Consider the following 22,878-nt stretch of genomic DNA (forward strand, 5'->3'; position numbering starts at 1 on the left):
GGAATTTTATTTAGATGCGACTAAAGGGGGGCAGGACGCTTTACATCGAATGGGAGAGGAGTTAGCCCCATGTATGTGAGGCTTCTTCCAAAATTATTATTACTAATAACTCTGTAAATCTTAGTCGATTTTAAATGTAAGCAGTATTCGAATATCAGTTAAAGTTCCATTATACTAAACCAATTTTTGTGATTTTTGGAGTATTTTTTAAGAGAAATTCGAGCGTTTTAAAATAATTTTTTTAAATTTTTTACTGTGGGGAACCTCAAATATGGTAGAAGTTCAATTGAATTTGCAATATATAAGTATATAAAGTTAGACAACTTAACTAGAGATGCTTTATATGAGCTTAATGTTTTTTCTTTTTCTTTTTTATAACTAAGTATCATTTTGACATTGTTCTGTTACAATAAGAGTAGATTGCAAACAACCATTGGATACATAAGGATTGAATGAGAGATTTATATTTCCAAATAAATAAACAAGGCTCTTCTCCCCCCCTCTCTCTTTGTGTATCTTCTAACCCTGACAACAACCAGAAGGACATGGTAAAACAAAGGATATAAAAAGGGTAAAACCAGAAGAAAAGAAATCCCAGGATTTACAGCAACATTCATTCATCTTGTCCTTTAGGTATGCCTTTTTTCTATTTGTTCCACACTGTTAGACTTAGGGATTTTGGGGGGGGGGGGAGGAGGTTATATTGACCTCAGTTGAAACAAGGGAAACCAAACACGCCTAAATGGTAGGCGTGAAGATCTGCTCATCCTGCTTTGCACAAATATGCATATAAAATATAAATACGCTTACCGCGGCATATATAATGTTAATATTTCACGTAGAATGTATTTTTCTTTTTTACTGAAACGGAAGATTTACTTGAATTCTGATTTATTAGCACCAACAAACGCTTTAGCGTACTTCGCTGAAACTACCTGCCTGTGCAAACGGCTCTTCTCCTATTTTCATATTATATAGATGTATATGTATTTTTAAATGTTTGATTTATATTTCCGCTTTCTATGACGTTTGCTTATGATTAATTTCAGTTACCACAGTGTGCCTTAGAAGTCTGTTAATTTCCTTAAAATGTTATATTTATTTTTTTATTTCTTTCGTAAAAGTATGGTAAAGAAATGCAGCGGGGCATTTTTACTTTATACCGGTTTGATACTGTTTAGAACTGTACCACAAAACTAGGTCGAATCTATCCTTGTTAAAGATTGTTAGACTGACAGACAAAGTGGTTGGGAATACTTCTTTTGTAAATTAGATCTTTGGTTTGCTTTCTTCCTCTTCACTTCTTAAAATTCTTATTGTTTCCTGATTTAAGGAGTAAACTGCTCTGGTAATTGAACCTGTCATGAAAACTGACGTCACAAAGAGAGCAGTGATGTCATTATGGAAATAGTTCATATGAGTTGAATGAATAAATATTTATGACTATAAATATGTACATAAAATAAATACAGTTGTATAAATATATTATGCATTTTAATCTTCTTATTTAGTGAAGAAAGAGAAAAGTTAGGTGAGGAGGATTGGATTGCAGGGAAAAAAGGGGAGGAAAAACCTGCAGCTAGTGCAGAGAGTTAGAGTAGGATATGCTTTAGTCTTCTGTGTCTGTATGTTGTAGAAGGCTAAGTGGCGGCAGAATGGATTTAGGATGGCAGTCTAGAATGGAAAGGAGTTTGAACAGACGATTTTGGATCGTAGGAGTGTACGGGGGGATAATGGACGCAGTCTCCGGTGGAGTGAGTCAATTCTAGTGCGAGTCTGCGTGGTGAGTCTGTTGCGAGTCTTAAGACATTTGTTTTGCGTTATCTGGAGTTTCTTGATGTTGCTACTACAAGACAGATGGAACAGGCGTAGAGCAACATCTGCCGTCATGTGAGAATAGAGGAAATAATAGTCTTGTAGTCCAGTTTGCCTGAGTTTACTTTGTCCTGAACGTAATTGAAGGGGTTTTCAAGATCTGTTTCTGCTAGAAGTCACACAGATATAGGGTGGGGATTCTTTTAATAAGTACCACTTAATTAACCAGAAAATTAAGTCTTTGAAAATTGAATTTATCAACACTGCGGGTATCTATCCAGTCTAACAACATGAACATGAGCAACATATACTGTTACTACACCCCAATACATTTATACAGTACACATAGGGGGCATAGTCATCTGTACAAGGTGGGGGGGGGCTTATTAGCTCGGAACCGTTGTGCAGATTGTTGTGTTCAGGATGAGGAGGAGGAAACGGCCTCTCTCACTGGTTGTTCGAGTGATTGCGCTATGAAACCTTTGGAATTCTCTGAGAACAAGTAGAGATAGTAGCGCAAAAAGAACTAGTAGAGAGGAAGTCCTCCACCTCTTTAGCAGGGGAGGTTTCGTCTACTAGATCCAAAGGGGATGATAGAATAAGCCTCTTTTGGCTGCGGTCTCGCCCCGATAATCTAATCTAATTGATTGTATTATAAATTAACATGTTAATTAATCTTTTTGATTACTTTTTCTAATCACTCGTAAAAGTATTGTAATCGTGTTAGAGGTTCCTATTTCGAATTTATCTATCTATCTATAAGTATTTATCCACTAATACACAAAAAATGGAAATCTCAAGAGGATTCAAATTTGATACTTCGCTCTGGTGATACCACAACACTTGACAATGAGCTTTTAGATAGATAAATATCAGAAAACCGGAACTGTCGTATGATCGAAGAGATTATTAATTAATAATAAGAGATATTATTTTTGCGTTTTTACAGCTTCAACGATTTATTTATTTATTTTTAAATTCAATTGCGCCTTCCAGTTTTCCTCTGGATATTGATTCTTATCGCAATTTTCGGTGGGAAGAGAGAGATGGGATTGAGCATCCCACTAATGTGCTATCTAAGTGTTATGTACGAGCTCATGACTTACCGCAAAAAAAAAGGGTCTTTTCTTACGAGACCAGGAAAAAGAAGTTCAATTCAATTTTTGTAACATACATTAAGTCAGACAACTTAACTAGGGATTCTTTTATATGAACTTCAAAGTTTCAAAGAAATTAGCAGCAGAACTTTGTAGTAGCGTGTCATAAATATGAATGTATAGGTGTGCAAATTCATGGTACAATCTTGCCATATTGAAAGGTACAGAGTATGCGAGGTAGTTGGGTAATAGTATGTCTCCGGTACAGACAGCCTGGTAGGATGTGGCGGCAGATGATGTATTCGGCATAAGATGTAACTCCTATCATCTTCCCATGTCTTCTACATATATGCGCGTGACCTCCTCTCACTCTTTCACGCACAACCTCCTTCTATTGGACTAACATCACGTGACCTGGCTGCATGATTTCCACGAAACCTAGGCTGAGGTTTTATGTAAACGGCAGGGACTGGGAAGAATAAAGAAGAAGAAGAAGAAGAAGAAAAAAAAAACAGGTGGTGTTTTCTAAGCCACCCCGGAGCGACAGGAGGGACTTTGCTTCATTCTGCAGGAAGATAGTACTAGTGGTGGGGATGAGAAGGGTAGTAGAATCCTGCAGGGCAAAGATCCTGGAGTTCAGGAACTTCTCTTACCACAAACTCTTAAGTCACACATGCATAGTTTGGGGGCGGAAAAAAATACTAATGTACATCTTTTTCTTCCACTCAAGACAGCCCCTGGGCTCTTCTTCTTTTATACAGCTTCAGGGGGGGGGGGATGGTAAGTATCACTCGTATCGTTGTCAAGGTGAAAGCTACTCAAGAGGAAATGATGTATGAAGATAGCAGTTAGCAAGCTCGTTTTAAAAAAATAAGTTATACGTACGTATTTGAGCGTTTCCAGAGAACTCAGAAATGTAAAATTCAAAGGAAGTAAAGGTTTTGAGCCCATGAGTGTTTTTAGAAAATGGCGATGTAAGCATGAAAGCGATCAAACAATCGCAGGAAGCTAAAACTATCGATTAAAAAATCCCTGAACAGGAAATGACAATTTGTAGATATTTGTCTCCTTTTTAAACTATTAAAGAAAATGATTCCAAGGTTTTTCTTTAAATTCACCGCATTCATGGTGCCCATGGGTATCTAGGAGGATCTTTAATTAAAACATTTCCCTTTTTCTTTCCTTTTTTTTGCTCTTTTGCAATAAAATTTCATTAAGGACATTCCTGTGGGTTAGTGGGTGTGGTTAGGGACTTCCTTTGGTGAAGTGGTAAGTGATTCGTAAGTTGGATAATCCTCAGTTTGAAAAATTTAGATTAGATTCTTGTAAAGATTAAGTCCGTTCAGGAAAACTTAATTAGTTTAGACTAAAACTTGATTACCCTTTTTTACTTTTCTTGCTTTTTAAACTTAGACGAATATCAAAATTTTTTACCAATATTCAAACAATATTAAAATAAGCCGTTCAATTTTAGGACAGCGTAAAAAAAATTAAAAATACCCACATTGAATCATCATACTAAACTTCTAAAACTTCTCCCACCTAATAAATAAATTTACCCCCCCAACTCTGGAATATTTATATTTTCATTTTTGAATGGCCTCTTGAGAAATAACGGTTCACTAGAAATTTAATTCTATCAAGTGAGTGCGCAGAGTTGAATTGGTGCGTTGAATACATTCCCCATTCGTAGTACAAATACATATTTCACGTCAATTTTTTTGTTATTTTTTTTTTAATTCAATTTTATATTCTCGCCATTTTCTTTTTTGTTTTAAATTATTATCTCTTTTTGTGGAAAAAAAAAGTTTACCTTTTGCAATATTTAAATTAATCTCTTTTTTTTATTATCATTATTTAAATATTATTAACTGTATGTAATTTTTGCTATCGTGTTCTTTTACAATACGAATTCATTGCCAAAACAACGTGATTCAAATTACGTCAGCAATAGGCTAATTCTACTTTCTCTTTTAGGCTGGAAACATAGTGGAGCGGCGAGCAAAGCGGCGATGATAGCGAAGAGCAAAGCGGCGAAATCAAACACAAGTAAGGCTGGAAACATAGTGGAGCGGCGGGCAAAGCGGCGATGATAGCTGCTTCAGATCAAAGAGAGCGCGACTAGCAGCGAGCAAAGATTCGCATGCACACAGTGACGAGCTTAGTCGCGTTCTCCTTTTGACAAAACAAGATGGAGGAACTATTTTTATATGAAAATTCTTCGTTGAAACTTTGGTATTTGCAGCAGCTTAGTAGTAGGAGCTGCAGTGTACATGACATAAATAAGTTTAGAAATGAACTTGGTGAATTTCATCACTTGTACCAACAACTTCGGGAGCATCCTGCCAAGTTTCATGCGTATTTTCGAATGTCTATATCAACATTTGATTACATACTAGCCCAGTGTAACCCCATTAATCAAAATCAAATTTTATTGTTTTTGAGTAATACAGCTCATAACATGAGTTAGGCACAATATAGAAAAATTAACTATGTAGGTTATTTACTAAATACTAATCTGTGTAACCCCATTAATCCTAGCAGTTACTTTAAGATAAGAAAATCAAAATAAATAAAAATAAAATAGAAATATATGCAGATAAAAAGAAATTAGTCAAGCTCTATCTTCGCTTTGCTCGCCACTATGCGCGGTCCCGTATGTTTACTTGTGTTTGATTTCGCCGCTTTGCTCTTCGCTATCATCGCCGCTTTGCCCGCCGCTCCACTATGTTTCCAGCCTAAACATATGGGACCGCGCATAGTGGCGAGCAAAGCGAAGATAGAGCAACGCTATCTCTAGAGAGTAGAGCAAAGCGTTATGACATGTTTGATTTCTTCGCTCTCATCGCGCTCAATTTGTAAAGGTTATTTTTCAAAGGTTATGGATATTGATACATTTATTGGTTTAGTTTGTTTAAAGAAACCTCTGTGGGGCCATAGTATTTGTGAAGCTACAATAGTTTTTAATAATTAATAGTTTAAATTAATTAACAATTAGTAGTTAATGGAGAATTCAGGTAATTTTCGCTACATTTAATTTGGTTCTCAATCCCTTAATGCTAACTTTCATCTAAATACTAGGCAAAATTAAATTACATTTTCACGTCCTACTACTTCTGATCAGGACGAATTCTCCAATCCTTCTTCTGTAGCGTCCTACTACTCCAGTTTTTCAGATGAACAACATTAATTTACGACAAATCATGGTGTAGTGATTTAATAAAATTATTGTGTTTTTTTAATTGACTAATTTCTTTTTATCTGCATATATTTCTATTTTATTTTTATTTATTTTGATTTTCTTATCTTAAAGTAACTGCTAGGATTAATGGGGTTACACAGATTTGTATTTAGTTAATTTTTCTATATTGTGCCTAACTCATGTTATGAGCTGTATTACTCAAAAACAATAAAATTTGATTTTGATTAATGGGGTTACACTGGGCTAGTATGTAATCAAATGTTGATATAGACATTCGAAAATACGCATGAAACTTGGCAGGATGCTCCCGAAGTTGTTGGTACAAGTGATGAAATTCACCAAGTTCATTTCTAAACTTATTTATGTCATGTACACTGCAGTTCCTACTACTAAGCTGCTGCAAATACCAAAGTTTCAACGAAGAATTTTCATATAAAAATAGTTCCTCCATCTTGTTTTGTCAAAAGGAGAACGCGACTAAGCTCGTCACTATGTGCATGCGAATCTTTGCTCGCTGATCGTCGCTCTCTTTGATCTGAAGTAGCTATCATCGCCGCTTTGCCCGCCGCTCCACTATGTTTCCAGCCTTAGGCGCCACGATAGCCGAGCAGTTTAGAGGCTAGACCCGCAATGCTAAGATGTATTGTTGGTTTAGTGGGTTCGATTCCCTGTGACTAGGTCTTGGAATTTATTTAATGGTTAATACGAGAATTAAACAGTAAAGTATGTTTGCTAGTCGCCTCCGTCTAGGGCTCCTAATTGGTAGTTGGACGTAAAATTTGACTTAGATCATAGCACTGCATGAAGAAAACAAAATTAAAAATTGAGGAAATCGCCTCAGATTGTGCGTTTAAATAACAAGATATGCTTTTTTTTTCTTTTAGGGCTGAACTAAATTTCAGATAAAGGGTGGAGATGTGTATAAGCATCATCAACATCTTCAGGATTAGCCGCCAGATCTTAGCCTAGGCTAAAGTCACAAGCTATTTGGGGAGGAGGGGGGTTAACGCATTATTATTTTTTTTTTTTAAGTTAAATTTATGGATTTTAATAAAGATTTTTGCAAAACTGTTAAGCAATATTTGCAAATTTAAAATTGGACCAGTAAAAACTAAATTAATATTCTTGTGGCAATAACCTTCTTAATATCAACGAGACAAGTTTTAGTTGGAAGACTGGAGCGACTGGAGTGGACTGGGTGGCGGTAGGGGGTAAGTTAATTTTGGAAATGGCTGCAATATTCTCGAACAGTTTTCCATTACTTGGAAAATAGGCTATAATAAAAAGGTTACATTTTCTCAGCATACAAGATGTTATCCACATAAAAAAATAGTTCACCACTTTTTTTTTTACTTCTTAATTAAAAGAGGAAATTATTATGATCGGAGTAGATTTTCGAAATCATCGGATTTTTACCGGAAGTCCATATTTTGAGGTACAAAGTTTGCCCGGAAGTCATGTGCTTGGTAATGTGTGCGTTCTGTACTTAATAAATATTTTGAGAAATTATCTTCTTTTTTTTTTTTTTTTTTTTTTTTTTAAATTGTAGTTAGAGACCGGAATTCCTGAAGTTCCCGCAGAATAATGGAACCTTTAGGTAGAGATTAACATCGGCTACTACGTTTCAAATCATATTTTTCGCACAATGATTTTAATTTAATACTTCTTTCATTGATCTATCTAATTATCTCTAGATTTAGGAAATTCAATTCCAGCTTTATTACAAACATACCAATCCCCTGATATCTCTTCATTACCAGCTACAAGTCTCCTCCCATAAAGCCCAAAGCGTTGCCCCTTAAGTATCCTTAATCGAATATTCCTGCAAAAAGAATATGTTTCAAATGAAAGGTATAGGCCTACTTAGTCCACTTTCTTTGACTCAGAGAGTCTTGAGACCCATTTTTCCGGTGTATATTCAAAATATGAAATCTGCACGATAACAGTACTTCTCTCACTAGTCAGAAAATTCTCTTGACTATATTGATTTCCCGATTTCCAATCTTAGTTCATCCTTTGATCGCCGATTATCCCAGATATACTACAAATAGAAAATAGTATTTCTTTCTTTATTATCTATTACTATTAGAACTCCAATCGTGTGCAGGTAAAAAAAAAATAAAGACATTAAATGAAAGCACAGATAGTGATGCCAACCTATTTTCTGAGAAAAAAGGTGGGAAAAGAAAATGAGTATAGGAAGTTTTTCGTTTTTTTCCGAGTCGTGTATGGGTAATTTTCTAGAGTATGTATATTAAGTTGGTTTCAGTTGGTGTGTATATATCTCTGTGTGTGTGTGTGTCTGTATTAGGGCAAAAATTCCCATTCAGAGCACGTACTGGAGAATACCTTATGATTTCAGCGGAGAGGTTTTTTCCCTTTTTTTTCTCTCTCTCTTTTATGAATGGACGTCCTTGACGGGATTTCGCTCGGTGACAAGAAGTATTATTGTTATCCCGATTATTGATATGATTGTCACGAGAATCAAGGCATCTCTAGAGATTCGAGGAGATCTGAAAAACTCTTTTATGAAATTTACATTTCCGGTCTCGCTATTTCCTTTAAAGCTGGAACTTTTTTTTTTTTTTTTTTTTTTTTAAATGCATTTCATTCTTATTTATATTGTGAAAGTAATAGATGGATAAATTATGTTCAAGTTTTACTTTAGAGAAAATACACTTTAAACTTTATCCTTTAAGTGACCTAATATGAATTTTAATGTAAAAAGATTATTAATTAATGTCATAATCAGTGCAAGTTGGAAAAATAAAATAAAATGGCTAAATGTTGCAGGCGCCACGGTAGCCGAGCGGTTAAGAGACTAGACCCGCAATACTAAGATGTATTGTTGGTTAGTGGGTTCGATTCCCGGTCTCTTAACCTTGTATTTTATTTAATAGTTAATATGAGAAATTTACAGTAAAGTATGTTAGGCGGTTAAGAGACTAGACCCGCAATACTAAGATGTATTGTTGGTTAATGGGTTCGATTCCCGGTCTCTTAACCTTGTATTTTATTTAATGTTTAATATGAGTTTACAGAAAAGTATCTTTGCTAGTCGCTTCTTTCCACGAGTCCTAATTGGTAGGCTAACGTAAAGCCCACCTGAAACAATAGGCAATTACTTTAATTTACTTTTTTTAGTTAAATATCGTAGATAGGAATCGATAGACTTGATTTGGAGTGGAAACCAAAAAACGAATCCAAGATGAATGTTAACGACCATTTTTTTCAGACTAATACGAAACTTCTTTACAGGCTACTTGGACGACGCTCAAAATCGCGCCTGTAGGACTCAAACGATTGATATACTCGTATAATACGAGTATAATATTCGTACTATCGTATAATACTCGTACTATCCTCAAAGCTATGTGGACTAGAGCTATGGGATTTCAGTTAAACCTACAAACATACGGACTGTACAGTGGTACTCCAATCAAAAACTCCTCCGACAGATAGTTGACACTCCTTTCTACATCAGTCTTCATAACGACCTCAACATCCTATTCGTACAAACAATTCGCCTACACAACAAATCACCAGTTCTCTCTTTAATTGCTCTAATCTCTTCGTCTCCCCTACTACTCTCCGAATACCATTCATGCCCATTTGTTGAATGATTTAGAAATGAACTATGTGATAAAGCGTTAACCGTTGAAGACAGTCTGTGAGACAGACCGACAAATATAGAACTAGGCGAATCATGTGGAACGTCTAAAGCATTGTCATCTAGATCGCGTTGAAATTGATGAGATGTCACTTCCAATGGAAATATGTGTTTCTTTATTTAGGCCAGCTCTGAGGAAGCAGTGAGACTTCTTTTGGAAGTGTCATTTCAGTATGACGTAGCTGATTACAGACTGAATAATTTGGTGAGCTTCAGAATGTGGGTAGTATTTCTCCAATTAACAAGGGAATAAAATTAGCTTAATTTATCCAAAACTCCTAGAATATAACCGCCAATCGTTGAAACAAAGATTTAATTAAGTCTTTGTTGTATGTTAATACAGAGCGTTCATTAGAAATTTAAAAGCACATTCGTGTGCACAATAAATGTTTGTTCTGGTAAATGGAGAAGTTAAGGAGTTAAAATTTTGTTTACGTTTTACATCGAATGAGAAATACAATCTAAGATCTTCTAACAACTTACTTCGGATTGCCCAAATAGTGGGGGGCGAGTGAAGCGCAACAAAATATTGTCTTTATCTTCACCACAAATTCGAATACAATATCAAGTCCCCATTTGTACAAAGTGTACACAAAGCAAGTCAGTGTTGTTCGTCCTTCTGTCATGTCTATCCTGGGGGATTCTCACCCCTGGCGTCCCACCACAAACACTCAGTCAACTTAGTTCGGCTAAGTTTCTCTATTCCTTTGTACAACACCATCGTACTTCCCCTTTAGGCTCCTCCACGGCTTTAGAAAGTAAAGTTCCGCCTTCCCAGTGTATAGCCTCTCCGTCCCTAACAAGAAGATGATAGATATATATATGTATACCATCGTTTTCCCCTTTTGCTTTAGCGTTGTTCCTTATCCCTAGTGTTGTCTACATTTGCGTGGGCGATTCACCCCCCCCACAATCTTCTGAGGCTGTTTTCTCAAAGGTAAAGCCTTTCAGCTGTTGGTTGTGCTTTGCACATTACCTTACTGCTAGTTTCTACTGTAGCCATAGTCAAAGCTTATCTACGTTTTCAAGCATTAGCTACAGGAATAAATAAATACTCTAGTCTCCCCCACCACTATACTATTTCTTTGCATAGAAAATAGTGCTAATAAGTAACACCAGATAGTTTGGTTGTATAGGTAGGTCATTATCACTTGGAGCACGGGAATGTTTTTGATGTGGAGCTTTGTTCTAGTAAGTGCTTAAATTAAATAAGTTAACAAGAGAAAAAGGAAGATTTAATCTTTTTGCTGAAGTTTTGACATTTATTTTTCCACAGCATTGAAGTTGAACAACAATAATACCATCAAAGAAGAAGAAGAACAGATTGAAGAACAAATTGATTAACCTAAACGAGATTCAGTTCTTGTTTCTGGTGTAGAATTTTTGGTTAGACTAACTTTACAATTTTCACCAAGGATTGTGCAATGAGCTTCTTTTGAGTGTGATAGTTCACAGTGCCGGCACTACCAATTTTTGTAGTAAAGTAAAAGCAGACTGTAATTTGTCACCCAGTTTTTGTGGGAGAAAAAGATAAAAACCAGTCATACTTTTACCGCTATTTACGTAATTAAATTCTCTTTGACGTCATACCCAATTAATGTAATGGAAGAGGGCGGCCGCACCCCTAGAATAGGAAAAAAAAAATTGAGGGGGAAAAACCGACATTAGGGAAACAAGAACTTGGGTACTGGTGATTTGAAGTTTAGAATTTTGGAGTATTGAGAAATACAATAAACATGCAAGTTAAGACGGATAAAATCAACGACTTACAGACTAATTTGTAAGAAAACACCTTTTTGTACTTAGATCGAGTATTTCCGGTGTAAGTCACGATCACAATACTTCCTTTTAGCTAGAGTAAGAAAAGGAAGTCAAGAATACAAGATGAACTATTCAGCCGAGTCAATATTTCATATTTACATTTCATATTTATATAACTAGTTACATTCAAATATCCTTGTCAACAGAGATGTGCGGATTTAGTTGCGGTGGGAGGGGGGAATACATTTGATGACGTGAAGGAAGTAAGGGTGGGTGAAGTTCGTCCAGCACAAACGGAAGTATGTGCCAGCCGATGAAGCTGGACAAAGCAACAGGTGAAGTTGTCGTAGGGATTTAAAGGCTGAATACTTTCCAGAGGGTATTGCCGTACACTTGGAGAGCCTGTTAAGTAAAAGGGAGGACATTTCTATCCTGCTAGGTAATCACAATGCTCCAGAAACCTTAATTCAATTAATCTTCTTCAAGTTTAAAGCTGGATAGCGCAAGAGTATGGGCCTTTGTTCAGAGATCGAAAGCCTCTGTCTTAGATCTTCAGGTTTGTCTTAAAGTAGGGATGAGCAACCCGCGGCTCACCACACTTTATTTTGTGGCCCATTAAGAGTTTCATAAAATATTATAGTAATTTGTAACTTTTTAACATAAATATCTCAGTGGGAGATTTTGACCAAAATACAAAACTTACTTAAGAAATTTGAATCGCGATTTTAAATATTCAGATCGGAAAAAATAAGTTCTTAGTTTCAAAATTTTTTCTACACCATTTAATGAAGAGGTAGAAACAGTTTGAGATGATTTGCAAATGGAATTAATTGATATTCAAAATGACAGAGCTCCCAAAAATAGAAAAATTTCAAAATGTTAAACATTCATCAATTTTTACCAAAATTACGTCAATACAGAAAAATTCCCAAGATTAATCGCACATATACAGCAATAGATGACACTTTTTGAGGAGCCCATATGTTTGCGAATAATTATTCTCCTCAATGAAAATAATTAAAAGCTATTGCCGATCCTAGATTAAGCGATGTTCGTTTAGAAAGCTGTTTGCGAGTTACTGTATCGTCTATATCACCAAATATAATTAGTTGCAAAAAAATCAATGTCAAACTTCCCATTAAATATGTAATAACGTAATCTTTTACGTAAATCTTTTTCAACATAGTAAAGTAATGCCTATTTTTTCATCAACGTACAACTACTAATTAGGTGTTGTGGACGGAGGCGACTAGCAAACGTACTTTACTATAAATTTCTCATATTAACCATTAAATAAAATCCAAGGCCTAGACCTGGGGGAATCGAACCCACTAAACCAACAATACATCTTAGCATTTCGGGTCTAGTCTCTTAACCGCCTAACATACTTTACTACAAATTTCTCATATTAACCATTAAATAAAATCCAAGGCCTAGACCTGGGAGAATCGAACCCACTAAACCAACAATTCATCTTTGCATTTCGGGTCTAGTCTCTTAACCGCCTAACATACTTTACTATAAATTTCTCATATTAACCATTAAATAAAATCCAAGGCCTAGACACCGGGGGTATCGAACCCACTAAACCAACAACACATCTTAGCATTGCGGGTCTAGTCTCTTAACCGCCTAACATACTTTACTATAAATTTCTCATATTAACCATTAAATAAAATCCACCTCTAACCGCTCGGCTACCGTGGCGCCTATTTCTACCATATTCCTATATATAGGTTATAGATAGGTTGCTCATCCCTGCCTTAAAGGTGTAGTGTGTCTTCTGATCTTACTATTGAGGTACTTGAGTACTGAAGTTGATCTAGCCCTTAGATCTAAAATCTTGGTCTTAAAACAGAAAAAGAAGAAGGCAACAATCTTTCTTTTCCCTTAAATATAATCACTATCACAGCTACAAAACTGTTTAATTTCAGAATTAAATATTTCCCACTAACATTTCGTTCACATTCACAATACTTCTTCAATTGCCAGTAAAACAATGAATTTTTTTCCAGTACATTTGAACCGATAGCATTATTATATAAATATCCCATTTAGTTAAAGAAAGCTTGGGTTTGAATTGATGTTAAAAAGCATTTGGGAGAAAAATTCCGCTCCAAGGACGCCGGTTGCTGTTGCATTTAGCAATCTTTTAAAACTTGTTTTCAGTTCCCCTATTTATATGGGTGTTGTTAGGGAGTAAAGAAGTAATTGTGTTGGAATTTGGTCTCTGGTTTCTCCTAAATACATAATAAATTACATGCAGATTGCTTTTACTCTTCCCCCCTTCCTCCTCCTTTTTCACAGATCCCCTTTTTAGTTTACTTGGTTTTCCTCCATCGCCAAAGAGGATTTCTCTCTGATTCCTTCCACTGGAACCACTTCTCTTCTCTTTTTCTCTTGTTAACTTCTCTTCTCTTCTCTTGCCACCCTTCGCTTTTTATCCATACCCTCAGCCATACCCTCCACCCACACGCACAAGACTTCTCTATTTAAGACTACGACGTGATGGATCCTTTCCTTGACAGTTTCCCTTTAGTTACTTCATTATTACGTAAAGAGGCCAAAAGAAGAAAGTAATAGACGACTGTACTCATTACTAAAGGAAATTACTTTGTAACTTGCCTCCTACCAACTTTGTTTTTTTGCCTACCAAATATCCCCTCTAAAATTATAAAGTTTATTAATAATAATTTTCTAAATAAAAGACACTTTTCTCCGTAAAAGTGACGAAGCTTCTACCATAATTTTTCCCAAGATTTGATCAAATAAGAAAATTAATTTTCTTAATTAATTAAGCGCAGAACTTATAATTGAGTGGACTTTTCAATGTTAACAAGTACAAAGGTAGTTGTTGTTCATCTGGTAAGTCTTCTTAGAAGGGAAAAAGAGATGAAACACGTGGACCAATCATTTTTGCAAGATAATCTTCGTGTTTTCTGCCACAGGACTAATTGTGCTGTCTACTACAAATCTCTGATTGTTATAAAATTGTTTATCAAGAAAAGATTGGCATAGGTATTGGAGTCATGGGTTGCCTTGATTATGAAATAGAACTGAACATTCTAGGCCAGTGATGGCGAACCTATGAACCGCGCAAGCTTTTTTAACTGACCCACAATTGCTAGGCAACCATTTGTTTCTTTACGCGGGTTTGATTTAGATTTTTCTAATTGTGGTGGATAATTTATATTCTATCTGTATTTTTTTCAATCACGCATTGACACAAAAGCAATTTAAAATGCTATCTATAACCTTTAGTTTGATCATTACAGTTCTAAAACGTAAATGACGGCAAATGCTTTTGTAGTATTTGAAATAAAGCAAAAGTGTTTACAAAATATCAAATAAAACGTATTTAATTTTACTCATATTTTGTTTGGTTAAAAAAAATCGGACAACCCAAAGCAAATAACCATATTTAGATTTTTGTCTTCAGATAAAACACACTTTTGTTCAGGTTTTGTTCAGTTATGTTTGTAAAAAAAGAGACTTCCATAGCCCACTTGTTTCGTCCCGTTTTACCCCCGTTAAGCCAACTGAATTTTTAAAGATGTTTAGTTTTGAAAATATTCAGTTTAAAATTTTTAAACTTAACTCTTGTGCAAATGGGCATTAGTGACCCAAGAGCTATGTACTAAAAAAAAAAAAAAATTAACGTGTGGCTGAGTCATTGACACGGCCGTGTGTTGTACGTGAATACGTTTACGTAACCGGTTATATTTTTTATATAAAATATTTTTATTTATGTATTTAGAATGAAATCAAGGAAACAAATCGACGATCGAACGCAACCTATGCCTATACAGTCCGTTGTCGATGTAGAAGAGATTTCATCATCCACTTCCATAATTTCAACCGCCCCAGCTGCAGATGTACTGAGACACCGTCGTTGATCCGCTCGGCCGCATTCATTCTTTTACGTACCCGGCAAATGGTGTTTTATTATTACCATTCGATTGTTCTTGAAAAGCCCTTTTCAACCGTATATGATCTCTGTATTTCGTTTTGGCTTTTCGACGCGTATAGGGCCGGACATTATATATTTTTGATAATATTTTTTTTATTCTAACACCTTATTATATTCACTGTCACTATTTTACACTAATGTTTTATATGCAATCGATAGATTGTGACGACAGCTGATGATTAAAACTTAAACTAACATCGTAGCTTCTCTGAGTCAAAAGTTGCAAATCTCGATACGCAGCAAAATGATCTCAAAATGGGCGGCGCTTCCCCCTCCACCGCGCGCGATGCGTCACAGTCCTCGCTTGTCGTAATGAATTCTTTGATCCTTTAGCTATCCAGTGGTCTAATTTAATTTTGGATGTAGACGATAGATTTGAAACTATAAAGCCAAACTGTATCCCCCGATTTTGTTATCATTAGGTTTTTTGGATTGCCACCATATGATTCAAATTTAAAGACGTATTCACGTCAAAAAAAAAAAAAAAAAAAAAATGAACAAAATATAATATAAAAATAAAAGAAAAAAACAAATCAAATAAAAGCAATCCGAGAAAAGATACTTATAACGCGAAATCTGAAAAAAAAATTACCCTTCTTCCCGTCTTTTTAAAGTAATAGACATAATTGTAGGCAATATAACGAGATACCAATAAAATAAATAAAAATAAATAAATAAATAAATCAGCCCTACCTTTATTGCTGCCACCTTTTGATGAACATCTCTTGATGGCAGGATGATCCTTCTATTCACACCGTTTAAGAAATACGAGTAAATGCGCACCAAATTTTTTCTTAACGAATACTTTTTTGAAAAACTAATTTTTAGCGCGCACTGGTTTATGTATAAAATTATATCTTGCATTTTTTTTTTTAAATTTTTTTATGCACGTTAAGGAAAACACACTTCCGGGACAAAACACTACCGGAACTTTAACACTTTCACACCAGTACCTGCAAAGTTAAAAGGGAAAAATTTTAATAAATTAAAAATAATTAAAAAAATTTTCCATCTCTAATTAGTTAAGTTTTCTTCATGAAAAATAAAATTAATAATAAAAGACGGCGCTATGGAGTAATTCAATAAATTCAATAAATTATAAAGTTGATAAATGACAAAAAGTTAATGCAAAATTCTTGTTCAATATACGAGGGTCGTTTGAAAAGTCCGTGCAAAGTCAGAGAGATAGCACTACTGGCGCGTATCGAGGTTATGTTTAGTTAGTAGCATCTCTTGGAAGAACACCCACCAAGTTTCAGCCAGATCGGTCTATTTCTTTGTGTTTGGCATTCGTTTGAATCGAGGAAGTCGAGTGATTTTCAGAAAATGGACGAAAAAGAATTTCCTGTGTTGATTAAACACTACTTTATGAAAGGCAAAACGCCTCAGGAGACTAAAGAGAAGCTTGATAAACATTATGGTGACACCGCACCTTCGATTAGAACAGTTTATAAGTGGTTTCAAAATTTTCTGGAGTGGCCATATGGGCACAAGTGACGCTGAACGTTCTGGACGCCCTGTTCGAGGTTACTACTCCAGAAATCATTGATAAAATCCATGATATGGTGATGGATGACAGAAGAGTGAAGGTGCGTGAGATTGCTAGTGCTGTGGGCATCTCGAATGAACGGGTACATAATATTTTGCATCAACATTTGGACCATGACAAAGCTATCCGCAAGATGGGTGCGAGCGATTGCTCACGCTTGACCAAAAACGAAATCGTGTGAAGTGTTGCAAGGACGGTTTGCAGCTGTTCCAGAAGAATCCGCAGGACTTTAAGCGTCGTTTCGTCACTGTGGATGAAACATGGATACATCACTACACTCCTGAGACCAAAGAACAATCTAAACAATGGGTTACCAAGGGGGAATCTGCGCCAAAAAAGGCGAAGACCGTTCCTTCGGCCGGAAAGATTATGGCGACTGTCTTTTGGGATTCGCAAGGAATAATCCTCATCGTCTATTTGGAAAAGGGTAAAACTATTACAGGTGCATATTATTCATCGTTATTGGACCGTTTGAAAACCCAGCTGCAAGAAAAATGCCCACGATTGGCCCACAAAAAAGTCCTTTTCCATCACGACAACGCACCAGCTCACACCTCAGCAGTTGTGGTCGCAAAATTAATGGAAATAGGGTTCCAACTCGTTTCACATCCCCCCCCTATTCTCCAGACTTGGCTCCTTCGGACTACTATTTGTTCCCCAATATGAAGAAATGGCTGGCGGGAAAAAGATTTTATTCAAACGAGGAGGTGATTGCAGAAACGAATGGCTATTTTTCAGACTTGGACAAATCCTATTATTCGGAAGTGATCAACAAACGAAGTGTATAAGCCTAAAAGGAGACTATGTTGAAAAATAAAAAAGGTTTACCCCAAAAAATGAAGTAGTTTTTATTTTTGCACGGACTTTTCAAACGACCCTCGTACGAGTACTTTTCTTTTTTCTGCATCGGTAAATAATGAGATCGTTATAAATAATTAAGTTTAATGAACCCTCACAGGAGACTTAAACGAATTAACCTCAATCTGGGATACAAAATGTTTTAAAAAGGCTACTCGACAAACGTTCAACACTGATCGCCCTACTTGTCCCAATTTCAAGATTAGGGAATAACATCCAATCGAGTCCATCGATGCCCACATCTTTTTCCAATCACAAGAAAGTTCAACAGTAAAAAGCTCCTCTAGGAAGGAGAAAAATTTAAAGTGCCACCAGCTGGATTCGAACTCACAATCTGCGCGTCGGAAATCGCGTACGATAACCACAGAGCTATTCCCTAGCAATGCCATATAATTTGTACGTCAAAAAAAACAAAAAAAAAAAACAAGGTAGAGAAACCCTACCCCATTATTGAGGTTTAATTCTGGCTTAAATTATGAAGGTAAGCACGGGCCAATAGCCTGCTTCTGAAATCTCCACAGGTGTAATTAATGACACCACCTCGGCACTTCTCCCAACCCCCTTATTACCGTGCTATCGATTACATTAAATGAGTACCAGATGTTTTCGTAAAGCCATTAATCATTTCTTGACTGTTATTTATAATGAAAAAATTTCATTTTAACTTCCGACATCTTATTAATTATTAAACGATTATAATTGTAATACACTTAAATTGTTTTTATACAAAACCAGAAAAAAGGAAAAATCCCTTTGAAATCCTGTGCTAAAGTATCTGCGATTTAGGGCTGATTTTAAACCTTAGTTCTAATGGAAGAAAAGCGTAGCCTTTTGCGGCCATTAGAGCTTAGTTATGGTTATCTAATGGACTTGGATTTTCTTCGTAAAAGTGTGAGCTACAACATTTAGCCCTTTTTCGTGAAAAACTTCAACAGAAGCTGCGCTCGATTCAAATACTTCAACAAATAAGGAGAAAGAGATAATCTGAAGTATTATTTGATCTAAGTTATGAAATAAATAACATTTTGAATACGATTTAACTTTGAATTTGAATAAATAAATGTTCATCTGATTAGATCGAGTCACCTCACATTTAATGTTATTCGTATTTATAACTTAAAATGACATCATATATTCAATAATAATAATAATAATTATTATTATTATTATTTCTTTTTTTTTTTTGGCGCATCAACAGCTGAGGTTATTAACGCCCGGAGCTTTTTCCAGTGCACTGCCGGCCTCCGGATAGTGTTCTCTCGTTACAGACAACACTGTCCATCACCGGACAGTGAGCTGTAAGAAGCTCCTAGGAAGAGAAAATGTAAGGGTCAGCTGCTGGATTCGAACCCGGAACCTCCGCGTGGGAGTCCAGTATGCTAACCTCATAGCTAATCCCTTCCCTTTCAATTATTATTATTATTTTATTTTTTATCGCTATGGGCCATGGAGATCCCTTAGGCTTCCTCGACCAAAACCTCCCTGTCTTGCGCCTTAACTCGCCATCTCCTAATACCCAATCTGTTCGTCCTTCACATCCTCCAACTATCTCATACTCGGTCTGCCTCTCAATCCTCTACCATCCATTGCTTTCTTGGGCATTCTCTCTTTTCCCATTCTTCCTACATGCCCAGGAGACCCTTGGCTTCCTCGACAATCTCCTTCCAAACCTCTCTGCCTTGCGCCTTATTTCACCATCTCCTAATACCCAATCTTCGGATATCCTCCTCCACATCCTCCAACTATCTCAGCCTCAATCTTCTACCACCTGGGTGACCATCCATTGCTTTCTTGGGCATTCTCTCTTTTCCCATTCTTTCTACATGCCCAATTCACCTCAGTCTCATTGGCTTTTACCACTCCCACTATATCCGGTTCATGGTATAGCTCCCTCTCTATTCAGAGTTGGATCTCATTTTCCGTCCAGCACCACTTCTTACAGGACCACATATTTTTCTTAAAACCTATCTTTCCCAGGTATTTAATCTTTTCTCCTGCTCTCTCGTTAACACCCAGGTTTCTGCTGCCAGGGTTTTGTAAATATTTATTTTTGTTTTCACTCAAAACCTTCTTGCTTTTTAAAACATTATGAAGTGCTGCATAGACACCTTATTTCCTGCCATCAACCTTGCTCCAATCTCCTGAAACACTCTCCTCGGGGGGGAGCTTATATCCCTCTAAAGGACGCAAATGGGGAAAGACCTCTCAGATATGAGAGGTAGGAAGTAAATCAAGTAGTTCTCGCGGACTAAATAGACTGGGCAGAATAGGCTCATTAGTTATGGTAGGTACAACTGTTCTAGGGGAAGGTAACCCTGAAGTAACATCCCTGGTCCTCCAGGTTGGGGGTTGGGCGTAGGGCTAACAACGCCAGCTTTAAAAAATGCAATATTTATAATCCAGACAATGAAAGAAACCGGTCTGTCTGGAAAACGACTTAGGCGATCTAATGGACTAAAAGCAGAAAAAAAAAACTGTACATTCAATACTGACGCTTAAAATATGTATCTATATAATAAATAAGAGTTTATTTTATATAATATAATATCTGTACAAAATAATGATATTATGAGAAATACAACTCCCAATGTTGGAGTAACATTATACCAGTGTTTGTAATGGCCCAGTGTGCTACAGTTGGAATGTAATTGTCCCTGAGTGTGTACTTCAAATTACATACACTACTGTAATCTACATTGTTAAACTAACTCTATGCATACATACAATTACACATACACTGCATGCGTAGTCATTGCTAAATATGACCTTTCAACAAAAGGCTGATGTACTATCTGTCTACAATCGGTTACCGTAGTGGTGTTACATAGTTACATATGAAGTGTTCATGTCTTTAACTATTACATCATGAATCTCTCTCTCTCAATTATGAGCAAATGGTTGGGTAAAGGGTGGTAACTGTTTTCGAAAATATGGTGATAATCCCCGGACATTTATGGATACCGATTCAGTTCTGAAGTTACGTTCGAATGCTAAGTTGTGATGTTTTAAGAGGCTAATCACCTGGTGTACAGATTATAACGCTTTCTTTTCCCGAAGAAGATCGTGGGTTCGAATCCAACTGCTGGCCCTAAGATTTTTTTTCTTCCTAGGAGCTACTTGCAGCTCACTGTGCGGTGATGATGTACAGCGCTGGAGGATCTGGGAGCGCCAATGATCTCAATATGGTATCTGGCGTTGGTTTTAATGATTCTAACAAGCACATTCTTTTGATCAACGATCTGAAGCGGTAGATGAGTAGAAATTGGTGCTTAAGATTTCATGGGCAAACTGCACTATAATGGTGCTAACGTGAAACAAAAGTTTTTGACTATCCGGAGGCGATTTGATGGAACTAATATAACAGACTAGTCCACGTTATTGACCTAGGCTGATATTAACAGGCTCATGTTATTGCCTAGAAGAAAAACAACTGGATTTATGATCATTTGAAATATTTATTTGTTATGCTTTGCGGATAATTGATAATTTTTTAAATTTTGTTCGCGTTTACTTTTTCGTACAATCAGCGCTTTGGCGATATAAGTAATAGAGATAGAAGTGAATGGTAGTGGATACAAACGAGTGGAGAAGTTACCGTAGTGTAACACTCCCAAAACATTAGACTACTGTCTAATGACAGTAGACTGTTAGTCCCACTCTCTTCACTTGAGAGGAGATCACGAGGCCACTGTCTCTTAAGGCATGTTGTATCGGGTTATCAGGAAGAGTTCTTGAAGAAAGATTTTGGAGCTAGAGGATTTATATGAGATTGCAGGCTGAAGTGGAGTTTCTGCATCGTGTTTTCAGCAACTTGTGTGACAAAAGGAATGTTAAGGTCACAGTGTGTATAGTCCAGGTTGGGAGACATAAAATGGAGCGTTAACAATAGTTCAAAGTATTCTAGATTGAAGAGATTGGAGCGTTTGGTTGAACCCCACAGTTCTGTTCCATACGCCCAGATGGGTTCCAAAATACAAAGTCTTTTGTTGCCTAGAGAGAGTTTTGATCTATCGTCTAAGAGTCTTTTAAGTAATCGATAGCGTCTGTTAAGTTCTATTCTTTTAAGAATACCCAAATTTTTTAATTGAAACATAGTCACTAGAATAGATTTTGAATTGTTATTTGGCGCACAACTTTGGTTAACATGTTTACAAAATTTTCTGTTATTCCATTAAGACTTGCCTCAGAGTTATTGGTAATCAATAATAATATTATTAGAATCAATATTTGCTAGAAATAATCAGATTTCGTGTTAACATTTCGTGAATAGTTAGGTGAAAGTTGGTGTGTTTGTTAGTTTATATGCTGTTAGTGGAATACAATATGGATAGTTCTCGCGTTGTTAGTAATTAGCATCTGGATTGGTTGGCCAACTGGCAGACTCCATTTCTGTCTCTGTCTCTCTCTCCCCAGCTATTGGCTAGACACAATTATCCATAGCACTCATACTAACTCATTAGTAAGCAATATATTGTAGCCTAACCAACAAATCTATTTATCTGCCACATACGACGGCTCCACTCTGTTCCTTCCAATTTATAGACGCTAACTTTAAACATAATCGAGTTATCGTGCTTTAATCATAATAATTAGATCAGTTTCAGTAAAAATACAGAATCTTCAACAAGAAAAAGTGACAATTAGGCTTCAGAATGGTTGAAACACATCTAGACAAGACCGAACGTAACTAGACATCTAGGAGAAATTAATAGAACCACATACAAACTAATAAATATGCTAAGTTTACAGATAATCGTAGAAAGCATTTTTGAGCAAATCTATTAAAAGATCGATCGAAAGAACTAAAAAAAAAATCGATTCCGGTTGGCTAATTTAATACAAAACAATCGAGTCGGATCCGATAATTGAATTTAAATTAAATATTAATTACTTTGTTTAAAGTTCATGCAATTATTAGACAGACGTACATTTTTACAATTTGAGTAACTAATTTTT

At 36.0% G+C, this 22,878-nt stretch overlaps 1 protein-coding gene and 1 long non-coding RNA gene across 2 annotated transcripts in view; one reads left to right on the plus strand and one right to left on the minus strand.

The window, feature by feature from the left end:
• The window catches only part of Ccn (cellular communication network factor protein Ccn), a 506,353-nt gene that overhangs the window by 110,649 nt on the left and 372,826 nt on the right, over window positions 1–22,878 (plus strand). The window lies entirely within an intron of this gene.
• Window positions 1–22,878, minus strand: part of LOC141450020 (uncharacterized) — an 86,442-nt gene that overhangs the window by 53,180 nt on the left and 10,384 nt on the right. Inside the window, exon 2 of the long non-coding RNA XR_012455883.1 lies at window positions 16,209–16,468. This is a non-coding gene — a long non-coding RNA (uncharacterized lncRNA). The remainder of the gene's footprint in view (window positions 1–16,208; window positions 16,469–22,878) is intronic.

Source organism: Rhodnius prolixus, unplaced genomic scaffold (genome assembly GCF_049639745.1).
Source record: "Rhodnius prolixus isolate KJV_2025 unplaced genomic scaffold, Rpr scaffold_2, whole genome shotgun sequence".
NCBI classification, from domain to species: Eukaryota; Metazoa; Arthropoda; class Insecta; order Hemiptera; family Reduviidae; genus Rhodnius; species Rhodnius prolixus.